Source organism: Pituophis catenifer, unplaced genomic scaffold (assembly GCF_029215685.1).
Source record: "Pituophis catenifer annectens isolate HBS135680 unplaced genomic scaffold, rPitCat1.0.hap2 SCAF_3, whole genome shotgun sequence".
Taxonomy (NCBI): Eukaryota; Metazoa; Chordata; class Lepidosauria; order Squamata; family Colubridae; genus Pituophis; species Pituophis catenifer.
In genome coordinates, this window is record NW_027256883.1 from 97133286 (window position 1) to 97154242 (window position 20957).

Consider the following 20957-nt stretch of genomic DNA (forward strand, 5'->3'; position numbering starts at 1 on the left):
ATGACCATGGGGATGCTGCAATGGTCATAAGTGTGAAAAATGGTCATAAGTCACTACCGTTATAACTGAACGGTCACTAAACTAATTGTAAATTGAGGACTACCTTGTATATCATTAAACAAGGCCATCTTAAAAGATAATGATTGACAAATAGGATTTGAAATGATACCTTGAAAAAGATATTAATATTAGAAATAGAAACTTTCAGAATTTTCAAATTGGAGAAAAGGTCAAAGCAAATTTCTGAAATTTATAATTGATAATCATTTTCTTAACTTTTGCTTCTCAAATTTGATCAGCTTTTCTGTGCTAAATTATATATTGAAAGTATATCTAGATATATCCTAAGATATTTTTTTAAAAGAGGACCCATTATGAGTGTATACTTAACCTGTAGTACATGCTTTAGAAAACAATAACTTGAGTTATTAACATGCCATTATTTACTATTTTTAAGCACTTTTATTGGCATTAGCATCCTGAAGACCGCTGTTGAAGACACTGGAATATCTGTCACCCTTAATTAGGATTCTCTTATCCCATTAAAAAAGTTATTACTTTCCACCGTGTCCAATCTCAATCTTCTTTCTCCTCAAGATACCATAATCCCTTCCAGAGTCAGCCACCAAAAATTTACATTTTTTTTTGTTAGTTTTGCTGTAAGCATTTGATAGGGTTGTCTTAAGTTTCTTATCCTTCTTGGGACTTGTTTGAGCACCACAAGCTGTCTTCCTCGTAACTCTAGTGAATCTTCTCTGGTCTTATGTAGAATCTCATTGCAGACCGATTTTTTAACAAATCTAATATGCACTCTCTAGGTAGATTTTGTCTACGTGCATAATTTGTGTGGATTCTATAAATTTCATCCATTTCATTAATAATTTCTTCCTTTCCAATTCCTAATGCTCCTGCCAATAGCTCCACCATCATCTCCGGAAGGTTCTCATTCTTTTCGTCCCACACATTCTGAAATCATAGAAAATGGGCAGCCTTATCTATTTCCAATTGGATTATTGTCTGTTCGAGATCTCTATTGGCTTGAATTAATCTTTCTTCCATCTCCTCCACTTTTTTTTCTTCCCTTCCCATTCTATCTTCCATCTCCTGTAATTTTTGTTCATTATTTAGAATTTGTTGCTGGAAGCATTCAAATTTATCATCCATCGATCTCATCTTTTCTTTCATTTCTCCCATGTCACTCCTTACTTCTCCTATCTCTCGTTTCAAGTCCTCATGGTTCTTTAACATAACCTCCTGCATTGTTTGTAGCATCTCTTGTAGATCCTTAAATGAGTTTGATCTCTCTCTCTTTAGCATTCCTTCAATAGATCTTTGTCCTGCTGGACTTAGTTCCATTGTTGTAGTTTGAGCTCCTTGCCTCCTTCCTACACCAATTCTTGTAAAATTGGGGATACTTGTCATTTCCAATACTGCTTTAAATTTACTTCCCCACTTCTTTATATTTCTCTTAGTTTCCTCCAGGACCTTTCAACTAACACTCTCAACTAGTTAATTCTCAATGCTTAACTTTGCAGCTTTCACTCTCTATTTTATGTTTTTAAATGTCTCGTTATGTATTCTTTAATTTCCTTTCTTAATCTTTCCTACCCCAACTACAGTCTGCAAACCTTCCCCTTAGTCAACAATTAATTAATAACAAAATCTATAATTGAATCACTTAATAATATCAATAATTAATGCAGTAGGTAGTGGAGCTAAAAAAATAGTAGTCCAAAGATTGCATACAAAGAACAATAATTAGAGAGATGATTTCCTCTTGAAAATGTTCCACTACAACTATTTCATTAAATTTTTCACATCTAAATTTACTCCTTAAGTTTCCTCGATTTATAAGTCAGTTATTGGCAGGCCATCCAAAATAGGTCTTGTTTCTCTTTAAATTTCCTCTCCTTACTTAAATTGTCTCCAGTTTTTTCCTTGGCCAGTAGGTGTCTCTTGCTCCCTATTTTCTTAGTTAACAGTCAGTCTTACTTCAATATGCCTGCGTTCTCCGGTTAGTCAGCACTTTCACTCACAAGCTAAATTGTCTACTTAAATCAGCAATAATGATAAGTTTCCTCTTCTTCTTTCCCCTCACGCCGCCAGTGATATCTATCGCGTTGAAATGGTCTCTTTTTTTGGCCCCCACTTGCTGTTCACCACTTTACTAGGGAGGAAATTTCCTCCTTCCTTGGGCCTCTTTCTGACTCTTCCCTCTTTGCAATCCCCCGAGAAGATCTTCACCCCGGGGCACTCACAGAGGGCTGCCAAGATCACTTTCTCCCAGGTCCATCTCTCTGTTGTCCAGCTAGTCCACTGCTAATGTTGTCCAGCTGCCTGTTGTTGTTTCTTCATGGCCACCATTATGGGCCATCTTTCTTCCCCATTCGACTTCTCCAAGGCTTTCCTGCCATCCACACTCTCAACTGCCACTGAGAGCTGCTCTGCAGGGTGCCTCTTTCTTCCGATTCCCCTCCAAGGAATCTGGCTCCAAAGAATCCACCGATCGGATGGAAAAAGCTGTGTATTCGACTCTCTTAAATGGGGAGCCGTTTTGCACAGCTTTCACTTTTGTTTCACTCTTTTGTTTTACAGACAAAATTTTGGTAATGAGGTTGAATTGGAGGAAAGAGAAAGAAGAGAAGAAGGAGAACTAGGAGGACAGTCACCAAATAGGGGGAATCCCAAATCAAGGAAAAAGAGAATGGGAAAGGAGAGAATGTGGATAACGGGAAAGACAATAAGGAATATAAAGAAGTCAGACAAACGAGGGCAACAAGACCTAAGTATAAGTAGAGGTTTTCAAGAAGCATTAGCAATTCTATAATTAAATGTTAATGGGTTAAATTCTCCAGGGAAAAGGAAAAACTTCTTTAGTAAACTGTATAAGACAAATGTGGATATAATAGTGCTGCAAGAGACGGACATAAAAAAGCAGCATCAGTACCAATTAAAATGCTCTTAAGTTAGGAAAGATGTTCATATCTTCATCGCAGCAGAAGAAAGGGGGAATTGTAATGTATGTAAAAGAGAGTATTTTGGCCAAACAGATGTATAAAGACAAAGATGGGAGAATATTGATAATAGAATTAACGGTGGATGGGAAAAAACTGATGTTAGTTGGAATATACATGCCAAATGAGGGCCAAAAACTATTTTATAAGAAACTGTATAACATGATTAGAGACTTAGAATATGATAATTTGTGTATAATTGGTGATTTCAGATAGAGAACGATTGTAGATAGAGAACTAGACTATAGAAATGACAGACAAAAGAAAGGTGTTAGAAGGATATTACCTAATTCATTTTTCAAGATGGTGGAAGAATTAAGCATAAAGGATTGTTGGAGGGAAAGAAATGGGGATAAAAAACAAAATACGTATTATTCAGGTAGACATCAATCTTGGTCTCGAATTGATATGGTTTGGGCATTGACGGATTTGAATCTGGGAATTGAGGAAGTTAATATTGACATAAATTCGTGGGCAATCCCATTAAAATTAAATGGAAAGGGCAAAAAAAGACAAGGAGGTAGACCCTAAAAAAAGCAATCTTGAATCAAAATGAATTTAAATTAAAGATGGATGATCAAATGAGTTTGTTTTTTCAGAACCTGTGGGACACGGCAAAAGCTTTTATGAAGGGTATTGCAACATCATACATGGCCAAAGACAACAAACAAAAAAGACAACGGCAAAAAAATTTAGAGGAAGATCTTAGCAAACTGGAAAAAGAGCTGCAGAAAGAACCCATAAAACGGGAATTGAAACAACAAATAAACACAATTAAACACAAATTAAATATCATTGAAAAGGAAAATATGGCATAACAAACTAAAAGCATTAAACAATTTTTTTTTGAGATAAGCCAGGAAGATGGCTGGCTTATAGACTAAGAAAACGGAAAGAAAAGAACCAGATTAATAAATTACACAATGAAGAAGGAGTGTTAATTTATCAAAATGAGGCAAAGAGGAAGGTAGCGTATGAGTTTTTAAAAAACCTATACGAGGATAAGAAGAAGATAGAAGAAGGTAAGATAGTGCAATACCTACAAAAAACAGAATTGCCCAGAATCTTGGAGGAAGGTAAAAATTTATTAAATAATGAGATAACAGCATGGAAGATATCTGAGGCAATCAAAAAACAAAAAAGTAACAAAGCCCAAATGGTCTACTTTCAGAAATTTATAAAAATCACCAGGAATTAAGCCCACTGTTATTAGAGGTGTACAATGATGTACTTAATGAAGCTAAGATACCTGAATCGTGGAAAGAAGCATCACATTGATTCCCAAAGAAAATTCCGATTTGACTTATATTAAAAATTATAGGCCGATATCCCTACTAAATTCAGATTATAAAATCTTAATGACAATTATGGCAGACAGATTAAAGAAAATTTTAGAGAATTTCATTCATACTGATCAAAATGGTTTTCTTCCCGGATGGCATATAAGGAACAATATTAGGATTATCTTGGATTCGATAGAATACTATGAAGTCCACAATGAAAAACAGGTGGCGTTGATATTCATCGACACGCAAAAAGCATTCGATAACATCAAATGGGACTTCATACTAGAACAATTAAAATATGTGGATTTGGGGGGAAAATTTATAAAGATGTTTAAAACAATCTATTCCAGACAAGAAGCGGTGATAAATAGGGAAACGACAAAGAACTTTTTAATCCAAAAAGGCACAAGGCAAGGTTGTCCGCTATCACCACTGCTTTTTATTTTATCATTAGAGGCTTTAATTAGAACAATTTGAGAAGACAAACAAATCAAAGATTTAAAAGTAAGAAAAGAAAGTTTTAAGGTACAGGCATTTGCGGACAACCTTGTATTTATTATTGAAGAGCCTGTACAATCTAGTCTTAGGCTGATGTAAGTGCTGGAAGACTATGAGGAAGTAGCAGGCCTGAAAATAAACAAGGATAAAACAAAAATGATAGTTAAAAACATGACTGAAGAGCAAAAAAAAAAAAGAATTGGAGGGAAAGATAAATATTCAGACTACGAAAAAAATAAGATATTTGGGAATTCAATTGACAGCGAGATGCATTACACTTAAAGAAGATAACTATGACAAATTAATGGTGCAAATTAGGTCTGATTTGGAAAAATGGGGAAAATTACAGCTATCTCTAATGGGCAGGATAGCCACCATCAAAATGAATGTTCTTCCGAAAATGTTGTTTTTATTTCAATGCATACCAATTCGGCTCAAAAAAAATTTCCTTACAAATTTGGACAGACTCATTTCAAAATTCATATGGCAAAGGAAACAACCGAGAATCAGATTCAAATTATTACAAGATGCTAGATAAAGAGGAGGATTTAGCCTACCAGACTGGACAAAGTATTATCAGGCAGCGGCATTAGTTTGGCTAAGGGAGTGGATGCATCTTAAAAACACAAGACTATTGGCACTAGAAGGTCATGACTTACAGACAAGGTGGCACGCTATTCTTGGGAGGAAAAACATTTAGTCCATCAGTACTTCCGGAGGCATTATATTGGAGAGCACTATTGGATATTTGGAAAAAAACAAAAAGAAATAATTATATGGAAATTCCTAATTGGATGTCAACATTAGAAATGTACACACATCCAAATTTGACAAAACGAGGGGGAGCTGTCACCTATAAAGATATTTTGAATGAGAAAGAGAATTAAAAGCGAGAAATACTTTAAAGGAAGAAGGAATCAAATTGGAATGGTGGGCGTATCTCCAAATTCAATCTAAATTTAGCAAAGATAAAAAGGAATGGGGCATAAAGCAAGAATCATTAGAATTAGATAAAATTTTATTTAGCAGGGAAGCAAGACTATAAGTAAACTATATCGATATTTATTAAAACAAGATATGATTGAGGATCAGGTGAAAGAAACGATGATAATTTGGTGTAAATATTTTGGGCACAATATCAATTTGGACAATTGGCAAAGTTTATGAGGAAAAAATTTAAAAATCACACTAGCAACTTCCTACAAGGAAAACCTCTGTAAGATGTTCTATAGGTGGCACCTCCCCACCACAAGATTAGCATGAATGAATAAGGAGAAATCCTCGATATGCTGGAAGTGTGGAGAGACTGTTGGGAATTACTACCACATGTGGTGGGAATGCCCAAAGGTGCAAAAATTTTGGAATTTACTAAAGAACTGGCTGGAAGAAATTTTGCTAACAGATATAGAGGTCAAACCGGAATTTTTCTTATTGGGAATTATAGAAAGAAAATATAAGAAAGATACAAATTATTTATTACTGCATATATTCACAGCGGCATGAATAACCCTCACTCAAAAATGGAAAGAGAAAGATATTCCAACTGAAGAGGAAATACTACTGAAAATCTTTAACTGCGCAGAAATGGACAGACTCACTTTGGAACTCAACGATAAAAGCAAAACTAAGTACTACAAAATCTGGGAACAATTTTATAATTGGATAGATAACAAGAGGGCAGCCAAGATAAATGTATAGTGTTAGAACAAAAATATAGATGTTACAGATAAATGTATGTTTAAGAGATAAATAAATATACAGAAATAAGGGAAAAAGTATTAATATCATATATTATGCTTAAATAGTGAACAAAGCTTAAGAACTATATGTTTATATGAGTACTAATATTATTGTAAAGTGACGGAAGATGTTTGGAACCAGTGATGTCATATCTATGACCAATGGTTTTTTAATTTTGTATTATTAATAAAAAACTTTTTAATTTTTTTTTAATTTATTAGTTTGTTGAATTTTGTTGAATAATTAAAACAGAAAGAACTCTAGTTTAGTTTCAGGTTAAGTTATATCCCTTAGCTTACTTCTTTGCTTTAATTCAAAGAATAGCTGTCATCCATTCCTATAAGGAACAGTTAAATGCTGTATTTGGAAGATTTATATAAGGAAAATTTAAAAATAATGCATCTATTTTCAGTTACATATACTGGGATGTTAGCAATACTGATACTTTTCTTGCGCATCTCTCCTGTTAGTCTAAAAATGACTTATGTCCACTGCTATATTGAACTGTAGGCCATTCTTTTCTTTAATTTATTGTTTTATCATGGAGAATAAAATACAGAACAGTAAAACAAACAAACAAAATGAAACAAAGCAAAAACATACATTCAACCCTAACAACACCTAAAAAGAAGAAAATAGCATACAAAAAAGGAGGGAAAAGTGGTCAATTGGATTTAACATTTAACATGTAGGATCCACCCTGGCTGAAAAAAAGGTTGAGCTAAACATTACACTAATCTTCATATCTCTCTATTAACCATCTGTTATTAAATTTAACATGTAGAATAGTCCACAAACGATTTCCAGTCTCTTATATATGTCTAGTCCATAATCTCTAATCAAAGCAATTAATTTCGCCATCTCCACTAATTCAGTCAATTTCAAAATCCATTCAACAGTCAGCATCTCTTTTTCTTTCCAGTGTTTTGACAAGTACAATCCTCGCAGAATACCACCCCAAATTATTTTTCAATTGGTTTATCCATCATACCTAAAAGAAAAGCTTCAGGTTTCATTAATATTTTTTGCATTGTCACTGTCATTGTTTATCCAGTATGTTTTCACATATTTGCAAGACCACCACATATGATAAAATGAACCTGGATTTCGATTACATGAGATGATAGCCAAAGTGACACTTTATCAGCTAATCTTCTTTTACTGTGTTTCCCCGAAAATAAGACCGTCTTATATTTTTTTGAACCCTGAAATAAGTGCTTGGCCTTATTGCCATGCGCTCAAAAACCCGATTGGGCTTATTATCAGGGGATGTCTTATTTTGGGGGAACAGGGTATACTTCCACCATATATGTGCAATCGGTTGCCTAATAAAATGAATTGTAAAGCCAGGGTTAACTTTTATTTCATCATATCACAGATAGGCATGCCACCCAAATGTCAAATCAAAACCTTTGAGATTTAACAGCGTTGAATTTTTTAAAATTACCCAATCTTTTAATCATACCAGACAACAAGCATCATAATATAATCTAAAATCTGGCAACCCAGACCTCCTTTGTTTTTAGAATCTTGTAGCAGCTTATATTTAATTCTTGTTATTTTATCTTTCCAAATAAATGTAGATATATGTTTCTGTCACTGTTTGAAAGTGGAATCTGTAATAAATATTGGTATAGTCTGAAATAGAAATAACATTCTAGATAGTATATTTATTTTAATTACTGAGATTCTTCTCATTAATGACAAATCTAATTTTGCCACCTATTTAAATTCAATTATATCTCCTTCCATATTTTACCATAATTATTTTTGTAAAGCTTAGAATTTTCCTCAATAAGAATCACCCCCAAGTACTGTAACTTTTTCACAACTTTAAAACCAGTTTTAAATTCTAATCTCTTCTGATCTGCCACATTTATGTTCTTAGTATCTTTCTCATAACACATTCAATGTTTTCTAACGGGTCTTGCACAATCAATACCAAATTGTCGGCAAATGCACATTATTTGTAATTATGTGTGTTAATTTGTAGTCCTTTGCTCTATTACCCTAATATCTTTATTTAACAGTTCCAACACTCTTAAATAATAAAGGGGATAAAGGACACCCGGTCTTGTTCCCTTCTGGATTTCAACTGGTTTTGTAAAGTCTCCATTCACCATGATTTTAGCTTTCTGAGTATATAGATGGACTTCAGACTGTATAAAGCCCAATCCAAAATCCATCTTTTCCACTATTTTAAACATAAAGGCCCAGTTTAAATTGTCAAAAGCTTTTTTCTGAGTACAGAAATACTAATGCAACCTGTTTGTCACTACATTGTTGTAAATATTCAATTATATTCAAAATTACTCTTACAGTATCTTTTAGTTGTATTTTAGGTAAGAAGTCACACTGGTCTTTATTATATAATCCTAGATGTAAAGAGGTCATAGTCATTATTAAGGAGAGAGATTGGCCTATAGTTGTTTACAGAAGTTAAATCCAATCCTTCTTTGGATATTAAAGAAATGTAGGCATCCTTCCAAGAGTCTGATATAGAGTTTCCCTGTAAAATAGAATTAATTAAGTCCTTCATTGGAAGAAATAATTGATCTTCAAAAAATTTTTAGAATCTGCTCGATAAGCCATCTGGTCCTGGAACTTTGTCTGTTTTAGCTGTTTTAAGTGCTTCTATTATTTTGAAAGTTGTTATTGGACTATTCAAAATTTGCTTGTAGTTTTCCTATAGTTTAGGAAGATTTTTAGTTGTGATATACTCCTCCATTGTATCTAAAGAGCTATCTTGTTCTTTATATAGATTAGTGTAATAATTCAAAAAAAGTATTTGAATGTTTGGTTATCCATGTAAGTCTTTTTCCCCTCTTGAAGCTTGGTTATCATCTTCTTTTTTGTCTGTTTTCTTAGTTTGTATGCCAAACCATCTCCCTGATTTATTTGCATGTTCAAAAAAGTATTGTTTCATATATTTAAGTTTATTTTCAATATCTGAAACAGTCAATAAAGAAATTTGTTGTTCCAATAGTTTTAGTTGATTAAGTATGTTAGAATTTTCTGGTGAGTTCTAGAGTTCCTTCTTCAATTTAATTTCTTGTAATATAGTTTGGATTTTTTCATCCATCTTCCTCTTAATTGGTGTATTGTATTGTATAAAATATCCTTGTATCACAGCCATACAAGCAACCAATACTTTTGTCAAAATGGTTCCCTTACCTAAATTATTGGTAGGCCATTCTTGATTAAATCTGTTTCTTATCTAAAATGTTGCTTTTTTTTTTTTTTTGCTAATTTTTCAGAAAAAACAAGGGAACCATTGTATATAATTTATGTATTACAACTTCTGTATTTAGGATAGGATAGGTTAGGGTAGGGTAGGGTAGGGTAGGGTAGGGTAGGGTAGGGTAGGGTAGGGTAGGATAGGATAGGATAGGATAGGATAGGATAGGATAGGATAGGATAGGATAGGATAATACAGTTGGAAAGGACCTTATAGGTCATCTAGTCCAGCTCCCCGCCCAAACAGGAGACCCTACGCCGTTTCTGATGACTGTCCAGTCTCTTCTTGAAAACTTCCAGTGATGAAACACCCACAACTTCTGAAGGCAAGCTGTTCCATTGCTTGATTGTTCTTACTGTCAGAAAATTTCCTCTTATTTCTAGTTTGATTCTCTACTTGATCAGTTTCCATCTATTATTCCTTATCTGGCCTTCAGGTGCTTTGGGAAATAGGTTGACCTCCTCCTCTCTGTGACAGTCACTCAAATATTGGAACACTGCTATCATGTCATTCCTGGTCCTTCTCTTCACTAGACTAGCCAAGCCCAGTTTCTGCAACCGTTCTTCATATGTTTTAGCCTCCAGTCCCCTAATCATCTTTCTCTTCTCTGCACTCTTTCTAGACTCTCAACATCTTTTTTATACTGTGATGACCAAAACTGGATGCAGTATTCTAGGTGTAGTCTTACTAAGGCTTTATAGAGTGGTATTAGTACCTCATGTGATCTTGATTGAATCCCTCTGTTAATGCAACTTCGGATTGCATTGGCTTTTTTAGCTGTTGCCACACACTGTTAGCTCATATTTAATTGGTTGTCCACTAAGACTCTAAGATCCCTCTCACAGTTACTGCTGTTAAGCCTGGTTTCACCCAATCTATATCAGGGGTAAAATGCTATCGGTTTGGACTGGTCCAGCCGAACCAGTAGCGATGGCGATGGGTGGTTCAGAGAACCGGTAGCGGCGACAGCGTGAGGCTCCACCCACCCACCTGGTTGTTGTTACTTCCTGGTTTTAACCAGAAAGTAACCTTTTTTTACCCTCTGCGCATGCGCAGAAGAGTTTGCGCATGCACAGAGGGTCCAAGTGTGCACGACGGGAGCACGCATACCAGTGGACCACACGTGCGGGCGGGACGCGTGCACTTCCGAACCGGTAGGGAAGGTAAGTAGATTTTACCCCTGATCTATATGTGTACTTTTGTTTTTTCTTGCCTAAGTGTAAGACTTTAATTTTCTCTACATTGAATTTCATTTTGTTAGATAGGGCCCAGTGTTCAAGTTTGTCAAGATCTTTTTGGATCTTTAGCTTGTCTTCTGAGGTGTTGGCTATTCCTGCCAGCTTAATGTCATCTGCAAATTTGATGAGTTTCCCTTCTATTCCCTCATCTAAGTTGTTTATGAAGATATTGAAGAGTACTGAGCCTAAGACAGAACTTGTGGTACTGTTGCCTCACTTAGTTGCATTAAGTGATTATGTGATGGCCTCATTATTTTTAGAATTAAAAAGAAAAAAGTAACAGGAACAAGTTGGGCTAAGAACATTTGTCAATTTCTTCCTTTTTCATGTCAGAATTTCATGTTGCAGAAAACTATTTGAGGCAGTGTTAATTCTGATGTTTCTGCTTAGATGTATAAAATAGGTATAATGGTAGAGTTTTCAACATGTATCATAGTCAATAGAGTTGCTGAAATAACCATATAATTTTTATTCCTGGAAACAACAACATTTATTTCAATTTGTATGCTGCTAGATACAGAAATCCAATAAAAACATATAATAAGTTCCAACATCCATGGTAAGCATCATTAGAGCCTTGGTGTCAAAGTGGCTAGAATGCAGTATTGCAGGTTAATTTTGCTGACTGCCAGGAGTTTGATCCTTACCAGCTCAAGGTTGACTCAGCCTTCCAGCCTTCCATCAGTAAAATGAGGACCCAGATTGTTGGGGGCAATATGCTGGCTCTGTAAAATGCTTAGAAAGTACTGTAAAGCACTATGAAGCGGTATATACATCTAAGTGCTATTGTTATTGCCATTAGAATGACAATTGTAAATATTATGGTTTATTTATGATCTAAGTCTAAGACAACACCTGTAAAAAATGTAGAACAATCAAATAGAAGCAACCAAAATATAACTGAGCTGTTAAACTGAAATTTAAAAATGATGACAAATAATCACCCTACACTCTAAGGAACACCTCTGTCTAACTATTGTAGTTTGTAGAACATTAAAAAAAAGTCTTGAATCCAAAGTCTTAAATCCAAAAGTAGGCTATTCCATAATGCCAGAACAACTGAGAAACAATATGCTCCCTGAGCTTCATGCCCTTTATTGCATTTGCATAAGGCAATTGTGTTGCAATAGAGGTCAACCTCTATTGCAGACCTCCAAGGTCCCTTCCAACTCTGTTGTTCTGTTAATAAATATAAAACTTGTTTTCACATACAGCATTGTATAAATTTAGGACGATAGCTTTGACTTAAACTGAGGTTAGTTATAGAAATAAATGATTTACAGCACTATAAAAATGATTCTACTTAATTCATATTTAGTAAGAGTGTCTGATAATAAATTTTAATCACTTTTCAAGGGTAAGTGTAGGCTTCATTTTAGAAACTAAGTACATAGTTTAAAAGTAAGTATAATAAATTGTTTTCAGATTAGCTTTCAGCAGCAATGGGATTAAAACAGGTACATAGTTGTCGAATGAACCAGATCTAGTTCAATTATTTATAGATATTATATATTATAACTTTGTATTATATATATGTGTGTGTATTATATATATACAATAGTTTATCAACATCAGAATGCTATAGGTTGTCTGTCTCTGTCCTTATCACTATCTCTAACAACAGGTAATTTGCATTAGTAAAACTATTCATGTTTATTAGCTTGTCTTCAACAAAAAGAACACTAATAACCAATAACTGGCACATATATTTCTGACCCGATGACTTGAAATCGAAAAGTTTTTAAATTAAATAAGCAAATTTCAGCCAAGGCAGCACACAAAATTTAAAACATAGGAGGTGATAATGCTAACATATTCTTCCTCACCTTTTTTTTGCTATCCATAATCTGAGAACAAATGAAAGCTTTCCAGCTATTTCAGGGAATAGCTATTTCTGAATGGTGACTTTAGTTTGTTGTCATGTTAGGCTTTTTTCCCCTACATTTACTTTACTCCAAATAATTTCACTTTTTTTTACTATTCCTCCTCTCTGTATAAATCACCTGGGTGATCTTGGCCAATCATTCTCTCTCAGTCCAAATCTTCTCACAGGGTTGTTGTGAAGAATAGGAATAGAATAATTAATTGGATAATTAACTAACTAACTAAGTAAGTAAATTTACACAGGTTTCTTTTCCACCTTGCTTTGAGCTACATGTCCCTTCTTTTATTTTTTTATTATTATTATTTTTTTAATTTGATTTATATGCTGCCCTTCTCCGGAGACTCAGGGCAGTTTACAATGCGTTAAGCAATAGCCTTCATACTTTTGTATATTTATACAAAGTCAACTTATTGTCCCCACAAACTGGGTCCTCAATTTACCTACCTTAGAAAGGATGGAAGGCTGAGTCAACCCATTTTTATACCCATTGTCTTCTTTGTCCTTGCATTCTTAGACAGAAAGGTAAAGGCTTAATTCTCTCTCTCTCTCTCCCCCTCCCTCCCTCCCTCCCTCTCTCTCTCTCTCTCTCTCTCTCTCTCTCTCTCTCTCTAATATGAAAAAAAGTGATTGCATGGTGATGGAAAAAGCATCATCTGAATAATACTGCAAAAATGAATGAAGGATGTCACAATCTTAAGAAAAGTCATAGGTTACCATTTACTAATTGCATTTAGCAAAGCTATTATGTTGGCAAATGAAAACTAAGACAACTTCATTGAAAAAAAATTGCATATAGTATTTGACATAGATTTTGAAAATCATACTATATGGTTCCTGTGTTGATCCATTTCCCTTTCCCCTAAATAACTGTATAAATATGTTTCTGTTCTGATCCAGTGTTTCTCATTTTCACATTTCACTTTGTGCTTCATGATCTTCAAGAAACGGAAGATTATATGAAGTAATCACACATTTAATATATTTATTTCTTGGTTGAATGGGTATATTCCAAACCTCCTTTTTCAATTGATGCAGAAGATGGAAGAACCCAAGACAAGTGAAAAGCAAGAGGAATTAGTATATGTGCTATGCAGGAGCATAGTGCAAGTTCTCATGGTACAAGCCTGCAGATTGTACTCCTGTGCCATTCATGGATATAGTCTATATTTTGCAATATTTCAAAGTGCTTTTCAGAAATCATGTGCTATGTATTGATTGCATAGCCATTGCATAGCCATGCACAATTGAAATGCTAACAGGAGCAATTATCTTGAATTCAGTATTTAAAATATATGCTGCAGTACGATTTGACTACAATAATATTGTCTAATTTTTTTTTCTCAATGAATATCTGTTTTACAAATGTTTTAAATGTTTTTATTTTACCTTGTGGAGATGCAGAAATACTTTTAAGGCAAAACCCCCAAGCTTTACATTTGTAAGCTTAGAGTTTACAAATCCATTAGAGGGTCAGATCTGTCTCATTTTTTTCATTTGCACCTTTTTGCATGGATTGTTTTTTGAGTATGATATGTTGCTTTTCATTATTTTGACAAATTGGTTATTGAATAGAAGATAAGTATATATAATTATAACATAATTGAATTTGAAGATGGGCTTTAAAGAAGGCTAAATAATTCCAATCTTGTTTCCTTCCTACTTTTTTTCATTATTTACCAAAACTGGATCCACCTCTGTCTTATTCCATGTCCTCGACAATTATGGAAATGTTTCACCCCCTTTTTCTACCATAGCTGAATCCACAAGCAACAACTTGTCAATAGTCAATATACTACACTGTTGTTGTCTCCCCTTTCTCACATCATTGCACAATAAGGGGCCTCATTGGTCCCATCATAGTGGCTAAAGACATTGTACTGTACATTTTTTCTTAAGAATAATTAAATGAATAATAATTACCTGATGTCCCCAGATCTACCAGGAGTACAAATCCCTAGAGTGAAGAAGAAAATTAAAGGTATGCTTAAAGTTGATCTGAGGATTCCATTTTCTGAACAAATAAATATCTTTGTCCAGTCTCAATTAAATCTCTGGATTTATATTCTCAAAAAAAAAAAAAAAAATCAGAAGCAACTCGGGTTCATGGTTTGTAAGTTTTGATCCTTCTTAAGACTTTTGCTACAAAGGAAAAATTAAAGGGGTATGTCATTGGAAATGGAATATCTACTTGCATCTCCAAAGGCTGGCTATTAATAATAAAAATTTCTCCCTAACTGGGCCATGTATCTTGATTGCACCAGGTATGACAAGATGTTAAGACAAATGTTTTTTAACCACATTATGCCACTTTAGCATCATAGAGGATCTGTCTAGGTTAATATCAGTGGGGCAATGAGAAGATTTTGTTTCTTTACAACAAAGTTTCCCAGTAGAACATTTTACTTTTTCTCAGTAGCTAGACAACTACTAATCTGTTGAAAAGTTAAACTTGCACTACCTACAAGTACATACATTAATTCAGAATCAAGATTCTCTTATCAGCCCTATTCTTTGTTGTGCTCCTAGAGCATATCAACATGCAATCTTCTGAAATAGACACATATTTTAGACATGTATTTGTGCAGAAGATACTTACCATGTTAGATTGTTGCATGCCTTCACAATGCTAAGAAAAGGCAGGTAAAATAATGTACAAAAAGGAAGAGCTTATTTTCAATTGCCAGAAATGTAGGGTTGGTTTTTTTGCAAATTTGCAATGTTTAATTAAAAGATACATATAAATATGAAATAAGATATGAAAACTGGATCCTTAGTTTTCTATTTCCAATAAAAGTGAAGATGATGGCATAATTAAAATGTTTATAATAACTTTGCTCTTTCATTATCTCCATAGGTAATAAGAAGCTGTGTAATAGTTAAGAATATTGATCTTACATTTTCAAAAACTAATCTGATCTAGAAATCTGATTTGGTTATCTGTTTTTTGGAAATGTATTGTGACATGTTAAGTATATTCAGTCTATTTTAAATATTTGAATATTAAGTACTTTTATTAGGTATTAAAATCATGTCCAATTTAGTAGTGGGGGGATTACCTCTGTGGATTACCTATCTAATCTGATATATAATCAGTATATCAAAATAAATAAGAATATATTTCTTAAAAAACCATTCTTCATAAATTTCCCTGAATACACAGCCATGCAATACTCTTATTAAGACTAATCAAATATGGACAAAATGATGTGTGATAGGAAATCTAATGTTGCAAATAAAAGTTTTGGTCTGACATGATTTTTTTTAAATGAACCAGCATGACTTACTTTGTACATTAAGGGAAAACCACTCTTCACATACACTCTAATATATGGTCTGTTTTTTCCTTCACATGAAGTGTATTTTCATAATTCTAATACGATCTTTGAATTTTGCATAGAAAGAAAAGCTTATTTTAAATGTTACTCAGCGTAAGCAGGCTTTGTGAAAATATTTTGAAAAGGAAAATGCTTATACTATTGAATAAAGTTTGTTTGCTTGCTTTTCAGTAGCACAAGGCTTCTGGTTTGGGACAATAAGAGACCCAGGCACTATACTTTGTTGAGATTCCCCATACACCATATTCTGTCTGACTCACACACACATTCTCTCTCAGTTTTAAAAAAATGATACACAAAATAGTTAAAAATGCAATAGTCTGTAGAAACTGGGGAATACGCTGACAATTTTTCCATATAAACCAATATTTACCAGTAATCTTGTGTTTCTATTTTTGTTTTTTGGCAGACTTTTACCAGTAAATATCGGTTTATTCCTGAAACCAGAAGCCCTAAACATATCTTTGTTTATAAGGTCAGTCTTCATTTCCTGTTTCTGTCCTTCCCCACTTATTTACAAATTCTGTTGTTTTTCAGGTTATGGAAAGTATGGAGTATTCTTTTTGTTTTCCTGCTTGCCACCATTTTTTTTTTTAAATTGAACTTTATTAAACGTGCAAACTGGAGTTTTGGGCATTCTTTTCATCTTAGAAAATGTTATATATAGTTATACTGAAGTCCAAAAGAACATTCAACTTAAATGTTCTTTATTTTAATATATAAAATTGCAGAGTGAATTAGTCACCTATTTAATAAAATTCTTAGATGGGCATTGACTACTTACCAGTATATGTTAAACATATCATTCCAAAAAGTGTTAACATGTAGTAATGAAGCACTGAGTTTAAAATAGGATTGTGCTTTAAGTGAATTTTGAAATAGATTTCTACAGAATCATTTAAATAAAAGTGGGATTGGATTTAAATAAAATTGTTGCCAATTCTACAGTGAGAGTAGCCAATACAGAATGACATTGAATTTATTGAATTCAATATATTGAATATATTGCAATATTTTCTGAACATTTGAAATGTTGGTGATACTTTATTATAGTATACTTAACTGAAATTACCTGCCAGCACCCTTCTTTCCATTAACTCTTGATTTTAAAGAACATGTATCAATATCAAGCCATACTTTTTAATTTACAAATCAAATAGTCTCTATCAATGGAGCACTGGTAACTTCAACTGTACCCTCATGTGCTTCTTGTCATCTGCTTCTGATATCTGAATGCCTGCAGTCCCATGGATGTATTGGGAATCTCATATATTGGCAATTGGGTTTAGGATTCCGTGTTCCTCTGCATAATGCTTTTTATGATTTCAAGCATTACACTAAATGAGTGGAACTATATAGGCTGTCATACTGTGTGAATGCTGGGATGGCCTGTAGAATTGTGTAGCATTTATCATATTTGTTTATATCACAGTTCTTTCTTTTAAACGAAATCCCTTTCATTCTTGAATTTTCACAGTTTCTTGTCCCAATTGAAAACTAATTTTCCTCCCCTTTTGCAGCTGTCTTTTTGTGATTATGATTGTGCAATATTATTGGCCACAACTTTAATCTGGGCAATTGACACTGGTCCATCTTCAAATCATTCAGAAGACTTGAAGAGAACTCCTCTTTCTTCTCTGGAATTCAAATGTATATGTTTCATCTGAAATAAGTTATTTAAAAGTCAAATATCTTCAGTACCTATAAATTACAGTGCAATTCAAGAAGTTCCCAAAATACTATATTATGAGCCTTATCTATATAGATAATTCTTTTCATGATTTCAAATTGAAAGAAGACGTCATTAATTAGGTATATCAGCTGTGGGTTTTTTAGTGTCAATATTGTAATTTTGTAATATTGTCAATATTTAATCAAATTGTTGCACAGATGCCAATGTGCTTCACTTTTCCATACTATATTTCTGTCAGCATTCAGATTTCTTAATTAGAAAGATACAGATAATTTTGTGCGCAAACTTTTCCCACATATTAAAAATATCCCTATAGAGATACAGAGATACATACATACAACTGAAATTCTAAGCCCAATATTGTTAAATCTTTGTGGATTTATATCTTTATTGAGTGTCTGTTAACAAGGTAATCTGAAATTGTGAATAACACAATGATCGGGCTCACAATCTAATACTAAAGTTTCAAATACTGATTTGATAGGCTAGGTCTAGGACAATATATGGCAGCACCCAAACAAGGCCTTTTCTAGCTAATTTGCTCTTGTTACTTTCAAGTGTTAAAACAAACTAGGATTTACCAAGTGTACATTTTTTTCACTGCAGACAAAGCAGAAACTAAGCCTTCAAATGAGTCAGGATTCATAAATCAACCTTAGCCCCTTAAAGACAGCATCTAATCCTTCGTTGTTAGAAGTATTTAATCATAGTCATGAGAATCTATTAATAAATTCCTGTTCCTATTTTTTTTCTCATTCTCACAATCAGGAGGAGGAAGCAAAAGCAGTTTACCCAAAAACTGCTAATAGTTAACATGGTTTATTTTTCCATATGAAGGTTTTTTACTCCTTTATGTGCAAATCTGGCCAATGAAACAGCAGGGTTTGTAAATATTTTTGAATAGATGCCATCAGAAAGATAATAAAAACTGACTTCCAAATTTGACAGAATAAAAACTGAACAATAGTTTAAAAGTAAATAATTTTGAATTAGTTTTAAAATTCTTTGGGCCTGAGATCCTCCCAATTTTCTGGTCTCTTGAATTCTTAACTTAGAATGAACTTGGCTCAAATGTAGGATTTGTCCCAAGGCTTTAGCACCTTGTGCACAGTTTAAACATTTCCAAACTGTTTTCTAGGTAAGAAGAATAATGGGAACTACTCTGGAAATCAGTGCTTGTTCTGAAAATCTTTTCTTCTCAAGATGAGGTACCTGCACAAATAATCCAGGAAGTTCAGAATGTTATTGCCTCTTGAGAAATAATGACTGCTGGATGACTTTTTGTTATCTGAATGTAGGGGTACTGTTAAAATTTATAACCACTTTTAAAATAAAGGGATTTCCTTTTTCTCACAATGGTGCACATCCTTGTATTTGAATGGAAAGATTTGACAGGGCAAAGTAATCCTAAATACCTTTCCTTTCTGGATATAGAATGTTTTGCACATGTCAATTTTCTGTAAAGAACAGAACAATGTTTCTCTTGTCTGCATATTTTTGCTAGTTAATATTTATTAGATGTGCCAAGCTCCATTGGATATATTTTTCTGTAACTTCTGAAATTATTAAATAACCATATACTGTATGAGTGCACACATTAGAACACTGGAATGTTGAACTAAACATTTTTATGTAAATAATTACTATTCTTCAGTTGCAGAATAAAGCCTGGATATCATCTCATAACTGTTGTATTTGCCCTAATGGGAAATGTTCAGACATTCTGTGATGTATGTACTTGTGCCACTGTTTAAGTGTAACTACTAATTATAAATTGTAAACATGCTTGTTTCGTTGTTCAAAATAGTATTTCTTTTGTTGAAAATATTTTCAGTTAAATGTGAAAAGGAATTTATTTATTTTTTTAAGATTGTCTTGCAAGGTCTGTTTTCTCTACTTTTTTCCTAAAAAAATAGTAGGGTAAAGATTGGAATTTTGTCTAGTTTTTCACTTGATAGACCAAAGTTACTATTGACACTGTCTTGCAATGCTGATCAAATGTATATCTTTTTGCACTTTAAATGAATAAGAAATGAGGAAAATCAAAGTGTCAATTGTACATACATTCACTGTACAGTGAATGTATACCATTAGTTAATCTGTTTTTAAACAGAATATTTTCCTTTGTGGGAAGGGGAATACTCAAGCAATGTATTTGCTAGTCAATATAAAGTGTTTACATGTAATTACTTAATAAATTATTTGATTTAAGATGGATCTTTCTGGTGATTTTTAAATGATAATGATAATACCTCGGTTTTGTCAGGGTATAAGTATTTAAAAATTGTATGGAGTAATCAGTTTCAATATATTCATTTGATTAAAATTTTGAGGAAGGCAAAAGTCCTGCACTTGGGGCTGCGTGCAGAGAACTTTGCTTCACTATTTATTAAAGACCATACAGCCTCAAAAATTACTCTGCTTTTTTCGGCTTTTCTTCTGCATTTGAACAAGTCTGCTGGAATATGCATATTTTACTCAGTGAATGTCAAGTTGTAACAGTTGTTCAGGATATCCAACTAACTGGTTTGGTGGCCTATATTGCAGTAAATGTGTGGGCAGTTTTGTTGGTGAACCTGCTTAAGCAACTTATGATATTTTATTATGATACTATGCTATACCAGAGACAAGATCCCAAATATTAAAATAGAATTCAGAAGTAAAGCTATTGTTCACTCCCTTGGTCCTATAATTGGACATTTTTACATTTTCTTAAAAGGATTAACAAATATATCTTTGAATGTAGAAAAGCAGAGTGTAGATATGTGTTCTTTTAATTCTTGCATAAATAAGTTATATTCAGCAATAAAATATAGACAAAATTAGAAATAATCTGTAGCAAAACTTTCCATCACATGTATTAACTTTGCTTGGAAGAGCAGCCCTAAGTAGGCAGAAGTAGAAACACTGCATCTCTATACAGAATTTCCCAAGTTCTGATATTTATGCCTAGGTTTAGTATGTAGATCCAGTTAGCAGCAGGGGGTGGCTATCTCATTCAGCGATGAACTAAAAATTATGGATTAATAG

At 33.4% G+C, this 20957-nt stretch overlaps 1 protein-coding gene across 2 annotated transcripts in view; it reads left to right on the forward strand.

The window, feature by feature from the left end:
• Window positions 1-20138, forward strand: part of PURA (purine rich element binding protein A) — a 31209-nt gene extending 11071 nt beyond the window's left edge. The window contains exons 2-4 of one of the 2 annotated variants that reach the window (XM_070940822.1): window positions 16644-16709; window positions 17755-17884; window positions 19066-20138. The gene's annotated coding sequence lies outside the window, so the exon portion shown is untranslated. The remainder of the gene's footprint in view (window positions 1-16643; window positions 16710-17754; window positions 17885-19065) is intronic. The other variant, XM_070940821.1, reaches the window with a different exon arrangement.
• Window positions 20139-20957: the final 819 nt, after the last annotated feature.